Below are 14,007 nucleotides of genomic sequence, written 5' to 3'. Positions count from 1 at the left end.
TATAAAAATGATAATGCAATGTAATAATGTGCTTCATGTAATGTAATTTTTCCACATATTTGTAATATAGATTTTTTTACAGTATAAAAAAAATGGGGCTTTATTTGTCAAAATATATCCAGCTAATTACATTTTGCAAAAAAAAAAAAATCATATTTGGAGGTCTGTGACATCTAAAAGATTGAAATACATTATTTAAAAGAGAGCACACATTTTCATGCAAATACACTATTGTAGACTAATTAGCATATAAACTTGAGGGAAATTACCTTAATCCATGACCTATATAGTGCAACACAAATATTTGTTTGTTTATAAAACGCATAGGTCTTCCTTTGAGACACAAAAGAAGTTGTTAGGCACAATGACAGCCTCGGTCACCATGTACTTTCATCGTATGATGCAAAAAGATGCAACGGTAGCGAATGGTGGGTGACTGGGCTGTCATTTTACTTAACACCTCCTTTTGTGTTCCAAGAAAGAAAGAAATAAAGAAAGAAAGAAAGAAAGAAAGAAAGAAAGAGAACAACATGAGTAAATGACGACAGAAAGTTCATTACTTTTAAAGACCTGTCACTTTAAGGCATTTGCTGATGCACAATGTATATCTGTGATCTCCATCAGGGGAGGGACAGTGTTGAGCTTGAACGCATGAGACTGTAAAAAACAACAACAACAAAAATACAGTGGCGTCATATTTGCAACACGGGATCATGCACGTGTTTCTATACATTCAAATCGATTTACAAACCTTAAATCACATTATTTTCAAATAAGACAACGTGGTGTTTTTTAGCAATGGTTTCTACAGTCTACCTTAAACGCTTAGAAGGGGGAGGGGGCAAGTGCAAACAGTTTCATAAAAGGACAAGTGTTTAAAAAGCGATCTTATGAATAGGCGATTAGGGAAACAGGAAATTAATTTCTAAATTGAAATTAATGCAAAAACACGCAGCAACGATATGGTGATGGTTGAACATTTCAGTCTGTCATGTATCTGGGGCAAAGGAAAATATCCTGGATGGTTCAGTAGCGCCGCAGACAAAGGAATGCACGCGCAGCTCAAACTGCTGCATCACCTCATTTCAAATGCCCTCATAACATTGATTCATTCAGACTCCTGTTAACTCACTCGCTTAATTACCGGGATTTATTAATTCATGCATGAATTAAATAAACTGAATGACTGAATCCAGTCCGAAAGGAAGAATATATGTAACCTATATATATATATATATATATATATATATATATATATATATATATATATATATATATATATATATATATCATATTTTGCCTGCGATTGCCAGAATAAGTCACCCAAAATAATATCTATCTATCTATCATTATTGTTGGCTTTTCGCAAAAATGCATAAACATGAATAAGCGAAAAAATCTGCGAAATAAAACAGCCAAGTCATTCATAACAACATATTCACATAAACTTCTATAAGTACAAAAAATGTGCTATAGTAAATAACGTTTACAAATCTCCAACGTTTATACATCAACGGGTGTCTCTTTAAAGTAGGGTAACATCACATTCCCGAACGCTCGCGCCCGCGCTTATACATACTTCTCTACTGGTGTCCGTTAAATTAGTCATATTATTCAACGCGGAACTTAATGCGAAACACCTGCTTCAATTGAGGGAAGTTCACCGGTGTTATTTGAAGACCGGAGATGCAGCATTCCAGTGCGCGCGCGCTGAAAACGGTCCCTCTTTCCTTTAAATGGTAGTCGAGACGTTTGCATTGGCTGCTGAACCAAATAAGGCTCGCAGTCCCTTACACAGCAAATATTCTGCTGATTTTATGGAGATTAATCAGTGTGTAATGCAATGGCTGTGGTTTACATCAGCGATGAGCTGCGCGGAACAAAGACAGCTTGCTTCCCATTTTTACAACCCACTGCAGTAAGCACATTTTCCGACCAGCCGTGTATTTCTATCTGATTGCTCTTTAAAACAGCGATGAGCTAATATACAGCCCATTCTCTATAGATTAAACCCTCATGCTTATTTATATAAAACCTATTAATTGTGATTATTCGTTACGGCAAAAACCATATGTTAATAATATTAACCGCTTCCATAATTTTTAAACTATTGCAACCAGCTTGATTTCTCAACTTCTCCATTCAATAGGAAGAAAAGGAGGCGGGAGTCTACACCGGGGGTCTCCGTCGTTGTTATGATCGGTCAAGGCCGAGTGACAACTTCTTTTCTTTAAGCGAAAACAAGCCCTGCCTGACCCCTCCTCCCCCCGGGATCGCAGTGCATCCCACTACTACCAAACACACACTCAAACTATTGTCAATGCTGCACAACAGGATGTGGTAACCGTGCGTTTTAAAGGGAGTGTGTTTTCAGCTGAAGTAAACCCAAGCAGGCATGCGGTCGAGTTTTTTTTTCTCCCTGTAAGTGATATTTGCCAATACTTTTATTTTTTTTTGACACAAAACCTCCAAGTACCTGGTAGTTGTGAAATAACCCACGCAAGAACGCAAGTTTGGCGCTCCGTTTCTATTTACGACAGACGAATCACATGTAACGCACAGGACGCATCGAGCAAAAATAATCATGCAACTCACCTTCAGCCTAGTTTTTTTTTTCTTCCTTGTGATCCAGCCCTCTTGTCCGTTTAGCAAATAATAGTTTTTCACATGATGACTTCCTTGCAGACTCCTAAAGCGCCAGGGCTGCAGGGAGATCACGTTTGTGGTGCACTCTGTCAAGATTTCTTTTTCTTTAGGAGGGAAAAAGCACGTTTATGGTTGTAAAAGTGTTTGTAAAATGTGTGTAAATGGTTGTGCGGTGATCTCTGCAGCGTGCGGCTCCGTCTCCTCTGTTTGTTACACTCGAATGAAACGCCTACTCTCAATCGCTACATTGTTGACATTCGCGCGCTGACGTCATCCCATCCCTCATTCACAACATAGCGCGCGCTGCGCATTGCGTTGCTGCCTCCAGCGGCAAATACGCGCGCAGCCGCGGTTCGCGAATTGAGAGTAGCGGGGACAGCCGATGACTGTTCCGTGGCCAGTTACACCAGGACAAGCTGATCCTAAACGACGACTCAGAATCAGACCCGCATCTTGAGAAACTTTTAAGAACAATACAAACAAATTGAAATTAAACGGCCGTTTGAAATGCGTAGGACTGAACAGACTACTGACCTGTTAGTTATGAACTCTCGTTTTCTACTATGCTGTAATTGAACTTTTTGCAGTATCAAATGTATTTATTAAAAAAAATGTTTTATATTTGTATTTGTTTCTTATTTTAAATTTCTTATTTTTACATATTTCTCAGCGTAGGTTTATTTATTTTTTAAGTCAAATGATATAAAGGACTATCTACTATGCTGTGATTGGGATTTATAAAAATGTTTTATTCAAAAACTCTCTTAATTGTTTTACACACTTACAAGTGAATATTCTACCGTTTCTGTATATAGAGGCATATACATTTTTAATAGGCCGTGATTGCTATTTTATCTTTGTAATATGAAATTTGCTTTTTCATACATTGTTATTTTGTATTATTATTTGCTTTTATTTTTAGAAAAGTTCCATGAAACTTAATATTTTTCTGTGTTCATTTTTGTAAAGTTATTTTAATATATTGTCACACATACCTTAAAGTGTTGACAAAAGAGCCAGTAAACACACTTAGACCATTTTTTATTATAAAAAAGAAGGAAATATTAACTTCATGCAACTAAAATAACGTAACAGATAACTTGCAAAACTGTGAAAACATTGAATACATATTGTTTTCACTATTAATGAAATATTATTATTATTATTATTAAGAACAAGAGGTTATACTGATTGTTTTAAACAACTAGCCTACTTGCAGCTCAAGTGCTGAGATGACGTTGTGTAAGCAGCCTACCTGGGGAACACAGCTCCTAATTCCAAAATGCTTTGTGCCAAAGCAGTGTTGTAGTCGAGACCGTCTCATTCGAGTCCGAGTCCAGATCGAGTCCAGAGATGGTCGAGTCCGAGTCAAGACCGAGTTCAGAAAGGGTCGAGTCCGAGTCAAGACCGAGACCAGAGAGATTGGGTCTGAGACAAGACCTAAAGAAATCTTCAAGAGTATGTAAAATGTATGATGGAAACAATAAAGGGTAAAAGGGCCACATATGTGGTGTAAAGGTAATTTTATTAGAATTATGAATTGTTACTTGTCAATATTAAGTGCTCATTTTCACATAACATCATTGTACCACTATACACATCCATATAACCTTTCTAGTACTAGTAACATTACTGTACGATTCTATATTGTAATTCCACATAACACTTCTAGTACAAGTAACATTACTGTACCACTATACCTGTAAATGTTCAACTGTAACAGTTTTTACATAACTTTTAACCCTGAATTTTAACTAATGACTGCTAATATCCTGAAAATGTCTTGGATTATGTGCACTTTAGATGTTGTGAAGATTAAAGATGGGCATAATTATTTTTCAAAAAAATAAGTGAGGAGACCATCCTGCTACACAACCAAGCACGATGTGGTCTCATGATCAATCCACCCCGACTAAAAACTCTCTCTACTGGTGCAGAGGAAGCGGGGACTGACAAAGTTACCATTTCATCACTTTCTGTAACAGCAATGGATAATCTAATGCTAATTTCCCTGGATGGTGGGTTTTAATGCAGGGTAAAATACACACTAGTCAAAGTTTTTTTTAGTTACGGAGGGCATACACACAAGAGCCGACTGACTGTCCAGGAAAATTTCATGCAAAAGTGTGTATGTGCAAGGGGAAGAAAGCTGGTTGAAATGCCATATAAGTTCAATGCCTTCTGTCAGACATTTTTTTGGGGGGAGATGTTTAGTGTTGAGACAGTCAGTCTGTGTCTGTATTCATTATATAATTTAATTAAACAATATTTGTTTTTTTTCTGTGACCATTTTGTCCTACTTTGTAAAAATAACACAGTTGAGAGAAATAATGTAGCAATGTGGCTTCCTGGAAAGTGGGATCACTACAGGCGGATGGCAGGAGGGTAAATAAGGCCGGTGACACACTGGCTGCGTGGCGTCTCTGCTGCGGGTGCTAGAAGCGTGGTGGCTGCTTCGCGTTTTCTGTGTCTTTACACACCAGAAGCGTGTCTGATGCAGCGCTGGCGCGCTGCTTCTGCTATAGGTGACATAGAGAGAGGCCGCCGAAAAACCAGGCTCTTGCAAAACAGAGTATGTTTGACAGGTGCAATATTTGAAAATCGATAATTATTTATTTATTTTTTTTAATTACATTTATATCTGAATTTATGCCAACCTATAGACTTTCAAATATCAAAATGTCATGAATTAATATGTATTTGTGTACATAATGACACAAGTGACATATAAACATATTTTCCTAGTTTATTTTGCCTGGAAACGCTTCCAACACGCGTGTGTTCGCGTGAAAATAGGCGTCGGTTCTATTTCTAGCATGCACGCGTTTTCCGCGCGGCTCGAGCTGCGCCTGGGATGCGCGTCTCACGCAGGCAGTCTGCAAGCTCTAACCTGTTAACATGGGAGCCGAATTAAAAACAGACACGCCACGCAGCTGAGACGCTTGCGCCACACATCCAGTGTGTCGCTGGCCTAACGTCTCACGTCAAAAGAAAATCACCAGTCATTGGATGTCTCAAACATACATCAATTTAAAAGAAACATTAACATACAGTAATAATCATGAAATATTTTGATTGGGACTCGAGTGGACTCGGGCATAAGTCCGATTCCTAATATGTTCGAGTCCGAGTCAATACCGAGTCAAAATGCACACGAGTCCATGACAAGACCGAGACCATTAAAATACGGTCTCGAGACCGAGTCCAAGACCGAGTCCGAGTCTCGAGTACTCAACACTGTGCCAAAGCATCCTACTTACTGTTTGCACAAGAGAGCTTCAGCTGAAAATATTCTTATAGTGTAGAATCTGTCCCCTGGGGAACATGCATGTAATTATAAATTATCTAGCAGCAACAGACAGTTAATTTGTTTTTCTTATTTTATAATTCAGGGCTAAAGAGTATACAAGAAACAGTACAGTAGAGTCAAAGTAAATATGCATTTTGAAAATATTGAAATGTATTAAATAAACAAAGGCATTTGGCTACTTTTAAATATGAAATATGTGAACTTAGCCTAGTTATCAAGTTACCCTTTTCTTCCCACGTTTAGTACAGCATCTAGTGCTCTGAAGAATATCACAGTTACTTTAATGATTCACATGCAATTCAATTCAAACAATCTCTCGCACTGTTCCAGCTTATATGCATATCACTGTCATATGGCTTTTACTGAAGGATCAGAACAATCATTTATGGTGTTGATTGTTGCACAAGAAACATTCACAAGGACTCAATGTCCACATATGAAAAGCCAAGGAGTTCAAAAATGCATTCCTGCACTCTGTGGTCTTCTCCCAGGGGCCCCACCACGCTGTCGGATTGAGTGATTTAAGGCAAACTCATGGGACTTCTGATTCCCACCACCATTCTAGTGGACAAACAGACAGGTAGATAGATAGATAGGGAGAACAAGTGAGATATAAAATAGACTTTGCATTTTGGACAGGACCTTTATTTTACAAGCTAAACTTCAAATGAGAGAAGGTGGCCTCACTGCAGCTTAAACAAACAAAAAGCCCCCAAACTTCCCTCTGCAATTACCACTTCAACACATTGTCATCTCTAAGGCTTAAACAGAGGAATGAATTTCTCTGAACCTTGTTCAGCAAGACAGCGGACAAGTACTGACACGTATATGTTTGCATATGTATATATATATGTTATAAACCATATCTTCATACATGCATACATATACAATTTAAAATAGTGGTTTTAGTTTGAATGGGTTTTAAAATGTTATTTATTTATGTGATGCAAAGCTGAATTTTTAGCTCATATCATTACTCCTGTCTTCAGTGTCACACGATCCTTCAGAAATCATTCTGATATGCTGATTAAGAAACATTTCTTATTATCAATGTTGAAAACAGTTTTGCTGCTACAATTTTTTTCAGGATCTTTGATGAATATAAATTTTTAATAAATGTTTTTAATAATGTAATAAATCCCTGATGAAAAGACTATTCTTTAAAATGTTGATATTCCTTGTGTATATTCCTTATATATATATATATATATATATATATATATATATATATATATATATATATATATATATATATATATATATATATATATACACACACACACACACACACACACACACATATATATATATATATATATATAATGAAAACATTAATACACTTCTTTAGGTTCCTTTAAAGAACTGAAAGTTAATTTGTAAAATAAATCTTTTCTGACATTATAATACCTTTACTGTCACTTTTGATTAATTTAATAAAGAATGAACATATCTTACTGACCCCAGACATTTTATATTATATATATATCTTCATCGTAAACTTTATTTCTGATTTTAAAAAATCTCAATTGAATCTCAGTGTACAGTATATATAAAAAAATCAAATCAAGTATTTCTTACAACTAATCTGATGGAATGCATGCATATTTGTTAAACACTGAAGAATCATGATACAAACTTTTGATATCGCTGTTTCCATTTTTTATGGTTATGTACAATCCATATAACTCAGTCCTGCTCCTGAAGGACCAACACAACTGCTTGGAATTTTTTAGGTTATCCTAAAGAAAATATTTAGGTGTTTCAGGTTGGTTTAATTAGCGTCAAAGCTAAACTTTGACTTATCACACCTTTTATAATAGCTTAGTTATTTATTATGTGTTTTAAAAAGATCATCAGAGTTCTGACCTGCATACTGGGAAAGAAAAAATATGAAAATTGCTAAACATCTGTACAAAAATTGCCAAATAAATAATTTTATTGTTCTTGGTTGAAGTTCATCGAAGCACAGCGCAATATCAGACAACATGTCAAATCCCGCAAGCTGCCGAAAGGTATGAGTCATAACAGTAAGGACTGGTGTAAAATCAAAACAGGCCCCCTGAACCAGTCGAATGCACAACAGTCGGCCACACTTGACTCATTTCGGAGGAGATTCATTAACTTTGTGGTTGCTGCAGTGCAACACAGTGCCAAATGACATCCATATACTGGCTCGCTAAGGTGCGAGGCAAGTCCCGACAAAGGCACAAAGACGTAAACTCAGCCGTATACTCAGAGGCCAGCCAGTGTTGCATTTCAAGCCAAATGCTTTGATTACGTCAATTGCTGCTTCCCCAGCAGAGCCTCGGGGAGCAGGCTAACCGCCATTCACAACACAGACACCACACAGATACAGCTCAGGTTACCTACAGGACAGGTAACACTTCCCCCCTGAGAGCGCTGCACACCTCTGTGCACACATGGTACACTTTCACCCACACACTCACTCATACATACACATGCAGGCTTAAAGATGAGTTTGAATATTCAACTACTTAATTTTAGCACTCCAACTAAAACTTAAGTTTTTCACTTTATATTTATATTTTATTTAATCTTTATTTCAATTACAAATACATTTTTTTAATAGTTTTTTTTTTTTTTTTTAGTTAACAGAAACAACACTGACTTACCAATTTGATCAGGTTTCAGTGGTTAAGCTTATTAGAAGGAAAACATTTTTATGATGCTTTTATGTTTTATTTCAAGCTTTAAAGCCTCAGTCCCCATTCATTGTGACTGCATGGAAAAAAACAACCAGCACATTATTGAAAGATTTCAGAAGAAAGCAATTCATAGAGGTTTGGAACGACACGAGGGTGAGTGAATGATGACAGAACCTTCATATTTGGTTGAACTAATCCTTTAAGCTCCATTTTTGGCGGACATCTCCTCAAAATTTTGGACAGAAAGTTGTTACACTGCAGACCATCTTCAGACATTGAGATGAAAGACAGAACTTCCACATCTGACAGGTTGTTATTGTACATTTGTCAGCTGAGGACAAGTGTGGGTGTTTATGCGTGTATATGTGTGGGTGGTTAAAGGTTGTTTTAGAGTTCAACCCTGAGCCAACCCAATAGTTTTGTTCTTGGCAATATAAACACTGCATTTCTTGATCAGCCACATCTTGTACTGAGAGCATACCACCCAAACGATAACAGCGCTGTGTTTACTACCCTATTTACCGTAGTGATGAAAAGTGAGAGTGTACGCAAAAGGAAACGATGTAGCACATTTATCAGTGATGAATCATAAGAAAAATCCCTTTGAAATAATCTTAAGGAGAACACTTTCAAAATGTGTGCACTTGTTTAAAATAGACATATTAGATAACAGGCATTCTATAAATAATTACAGCATATGAATGTACTAAGATCAGCATAACAATGGATTGGAAAGATTTGTACACATAAAACAACTTTGTACGCCCTTATGATGTGCAGAGACAGAGTTGTACAGGCTGGCCATTGAAGCAAATCATTTGTGTAGTTTATAAAATAACAATCTGTAAGCTAAACTGCCTCTGAAAGCTGAAAGCGCAAGCATACCTATATCTAAATAAACTAAATGTCTATAATTGATGAGTTAGCACATGAAGAACCACAGGAATTAGCACTGATGTTGAAAACAAAGCTTAAAAAAAAAACATCTCACCACAGAGAGTGTTGCTGTTCAGAGGTGTTGTTGTGATACTGCTGACACCCCACGAGCTGTGGCAATTATCAATCCTACACTCAATCTCAAATTAAAAATATCAAAGCTTCTACCACAGCAAACAGGTTCCTTTTTAAAAAAGTTAGAGGTCCTTGAGAGATTGTATAAGTGCATAAATTATCACCGTTTGCTCATAATGCCAGAAGATGATAAGACTACGTATACGAGATCCTGTAATGCACTCAGGCTATCATTTTTCCCCAAGTGATCCGTTTTCCAATGTGTACTAGTGACTGTGTGGATTCAGCCCCTATTAGCTGGATTAAACGGATGAAATCCTGTACATCCAGACTCTCTAATTATATTCCTGTAGATGAGCAGCTACAGTTCAGTCTCTGGGCCATGTCTGACTGAAGCGAAGCAAACAGGGTGTGCGAGATGACTCATCAGTTTTAAAGCCGAGAGTCTGAAGCTCCTGCGTCGTGCAGGGAGATGTTCATCACTCCACACGCTCAAAGCCATTACCTTTCCACCCACGCCGTGTCACCCACACACACAGGCGATCACAATAGCTGCTTGTGGTTTGTCACTCCATCTCGCTCTCACAGTCATATTATCTTTCGATCATTTAGATTCTGTCTCACCTACATTTTCCTCCACTGAATTTAAGGTTTTGAAGAATAAAACAGCCATGACGTTCTTCATTTCTTGTGTATTTACTGTTTAGCAGTTGTGTAGTCTCTAACTGAGACCAGCAGAATGGGACTTTTCACTGTTTGCATCACTGTGCCTCTCTGTGTTTGAGCATTTCAAACAAGCATTTCATTAGTGGTGGGGATTTTTCAAAAGCTTTCTGCAGGGTTTTAATACCGGAGGATGGCAACAAGTGGTTGTCTTTGTGAGTGAGTCATTTGAATCATTCAGTTAACCAAGTGACAGTTTGAAACAAGTAACAGTTTTTCTTCTTCTTTTTTTTTTTTTTGAGAGAGAGAGAGAGTTTCATGTTCCACTGAATCATTAACTCAATCGATTATTTCAAACACAGATTTATTTAGGAATTAAATGACTGGCGTTATTTATGTGAGTCAACCATCTTCAGTAAGATTCATTAAAGGAAGGAAAGGAGTGAGTCATTGAATCAATTATTAAAAAGATTTGCTCAATAGCGCTAATTCATAGAGCAACAAAACAAATGACTACTTTTATGAAGGAGACATTTGAATCACAGCCAACAATTCATTCAGCTGCACGGATTCATTGAGGAAAGAAAAACAAATGATTGCCTAAATCACATATTGTCTGAGTACTACATTTGAATTCGAAATTCATGACTTTTAAAAAAATGATATTCTATATAGTATGAATATGAATACAATTTTGACATGTTACATCCGCCATGTTTTTGCCTTTATGAGTGAGTCATTGAATCAGTTACCCAACTGATTTGTTCAATTGCAAATTCACTAAACAATAAAAATACCTTTATGGCTAACTTTATGAATGAGTCATTTGAATCAGCCAAACAATTCATTGAACAATTGATTCATTCAGGAAAGAAATTTCTCGTGATAGTTAATTCAGTTTGACTTCTTTTAAAACTATGTCCATGAAAGCACAGAAAGTAACTGATAATATTGTTTCTAAAATGTTGCTCATTATTAATTTCTTGTTTTAATAAAGACGATTTTACAGCACTCTTACATGTGGCTCAGTATTGTTCTTCACTGTCACTTTCAAAGTGCCTTCTACGAGCACAAGGTCACATATATTACACTGAGGAAACTGTGTCACACAGAGAGCCTAAAAGCTCCAACAAAACTGATTCTTTTTGTTCATATATTTGTCGTCTTGTACTTAAAGAAATTGGGAATATGTAAATTATGCAGTGATACCTGCTCAGTATGGTTTGTAAGCCACAGGCTCCATTAAATCAATGACAGGGACTCACAGTTTCAACAATTGCAATGTGTGAAAATGACACTGTTAAAATTGGGCCGTCATCTCACATCTTAAACGTGCTGATTTGAGTGAGAGGGAACATGTATCTCTTTAAATAGATCTAAAGCACTGGATCTAAAGCATACATAAACCATTTACCATTTTACTTTCAGAGACATTATGAACCAGAAGATCATTTTAATGTTCTCCATCCTTTAGGTGCTGGAGGAAAAAAGCAAATCAAAGACCAGCAGCAGTGAGATCTCTTTGTCTCCTCTGAAGGGTCTCGGAGGAGCTGTGCTCGCAAGCATGCGAACAATCGCCCATAGCCACATTTGAAAAGGGCTGGCCAGGGAATCACTCTGATTAATGAAATAAGTTATCTGGAACACTGTGGAATTTATAGACTGATATACAGATATTATGACCCAAATTCTGGCCATTACTAAAAACTGCAACCACCTCTACCATTCCTAGCCTATTTCCAGGCAGTTACCATGGTTACTGGGAGAGAAAGAGAGGGGGAGAGGATGAGAAAGAGAGAGATCTAATACACATTTCAGAGAAACTTTGTCACCAACGAAAAAAAAAAAAAAAAAAGAAAAAAAAGGAGAATTGTGATGTGTTACAAAAATGACAGGCATTTCCAAGAAACGCCACTAATAAAGCGTGCAAGACATACGGAAAAAACAAAAAAACACTTTGCTGTCTGGGGAATAGCTATTAACAACTCGTATGATTTTATTGCATCAGTTTCTAACTCTCAGTTGATTCACAAAGTGTAACCCAGTACACAAAGACACAGAAAATGCCACGACCGCCCTGTAGTTTCTGTTCCTAATGCCCTCACCGAAACCCAGGGTTCCTCGGGTCACCCTAAACCCTCCATAATCTAGTTTGTCATTTCTCGCCGTTGCTCTGAACAACAAAAAACAACGGCCCCTGAACAATACCCTCAGTCCCTTTCTCAATCTCCCGAACACTTAACACTGGCCAGAGAAGATACAACACACAATACTTCACCAAAAGAGGAGAGAAATGACATCATGTGGATTGAATGAGTTTGATTCAAGTCATTCCAACCTCAAGCACATGGCGTGACAACAACTGAACTGCGCAGGTACAGTAACATTTAAACCTAATTTGCACAATCTCCCTCAAGTTTCCTTATATGAAGATATTGGCTAGTCCTTTTGCTAATGATATTGTTTTAATGTACTACTGCTTTAACTTTAAGAAATTATGGTTTAGTTTTAAAAAAATACTTGATGTGGGCTACGTTGTTGTGTTTGTCATTGTGTGTGTGTTTGAATCAGCACCGGTCTCATCAGCATCGCGCCAGCTTCCTTTGTTTGAGACGGGAAGGGTTTGCGGATGGCTTAAGCTCTATCGGCCTCTTCTGGGTGAAATAAGCATTACATCGTCAAAACATAAAAAGTATTATTCCAAGGTAAACTCAATCGACGGAAAAACGCAGATTACAAAAAATGCACAATAAATAATTTCCACTTGTCCTTCCTTTTCCTTTAAATAATGTCAAATTCTCGGTTTCCGATTTTAATGTGTAAAAATCTTTTACTAACAGTATTTGTGTGAAATTTACAGTCAAAGACACAGTTCACCAGAAAATTCCGTCATCAACTGTTGCTGGTGTTTGTTATGTTTGTTTCCGACATGCTTCAAGACATCATCTTTTGCGTTCTACAGAACAAAGAAACTCATACAGACTCGGAACAACTTGAGGTGTATTAAACTATGACAGAATTTTTATTTATAGCCGAACTCTCTCTTTAATTACATTGAAAACGTATCTACCAAATACCAATCCTAAAATGACGCTTTACAGCGCAAATAATAGCCTACACAAGTTTTAACGGAAGAATTTTAGTGCTTTATAAAACCTACATTTATGAATTTAAATCCTCCAAGATTATTTGTGTTTGGTTATAAACTTAAAGGAATAGTTCACCCAAAAATGAAACTGTTGTCATCATTTACTCGCCCTCTGTTCTAAACCTGTATGTTTCTTTCTTATGTTGAACATAGAAGATTTGATTTGAAGAATTTTGAAGAACATGTTGGTCCCCATTGACTTCCATTGTAGGGAAATAAATAGGCTACTATGGAAGTTAATGGGGAGCATAAACTGTTTCCATCAACAAAATATATTCAACACAATAAATAAACTCATATAAGTTTGAAATGACAAAATTTAAATTTTTGGGTGAACTATCCCTTAATCTACCAAACCTCAAATATTACTAAATATAGAATTTAAGTTCAACATTTTTAAAAGATCAAATTATAGTATTTAGATTTTGTAAATGTACAACTATTAAATGGAATTTAAGGATCATCCTGCCATTTTTAATGACTACTCTAATGAAAGATTTATTATAAAATATGATAAAATGCGATAGTAGTGTACATATAATGTACATCCTGTTTATAAAATG

Source organism: Carassius auratus, chromosome 20, assembly GCF_003368295.1.
Source record: "Carassius auratus strain Wakin chromosome 20, ASM336829v1, whole genome shotgun sequence".
Lineage (NCBI taxonomy): Eukaryota > Metazoa > Chordata > Actinopteri > Cypriniformes > Cyprinidae > Carassius > Carassius auratus.
The sequence above is the reverse complement of the archived record's forward strand: the minus strand, read 5'-3'. Positions refer to the sequence as shown.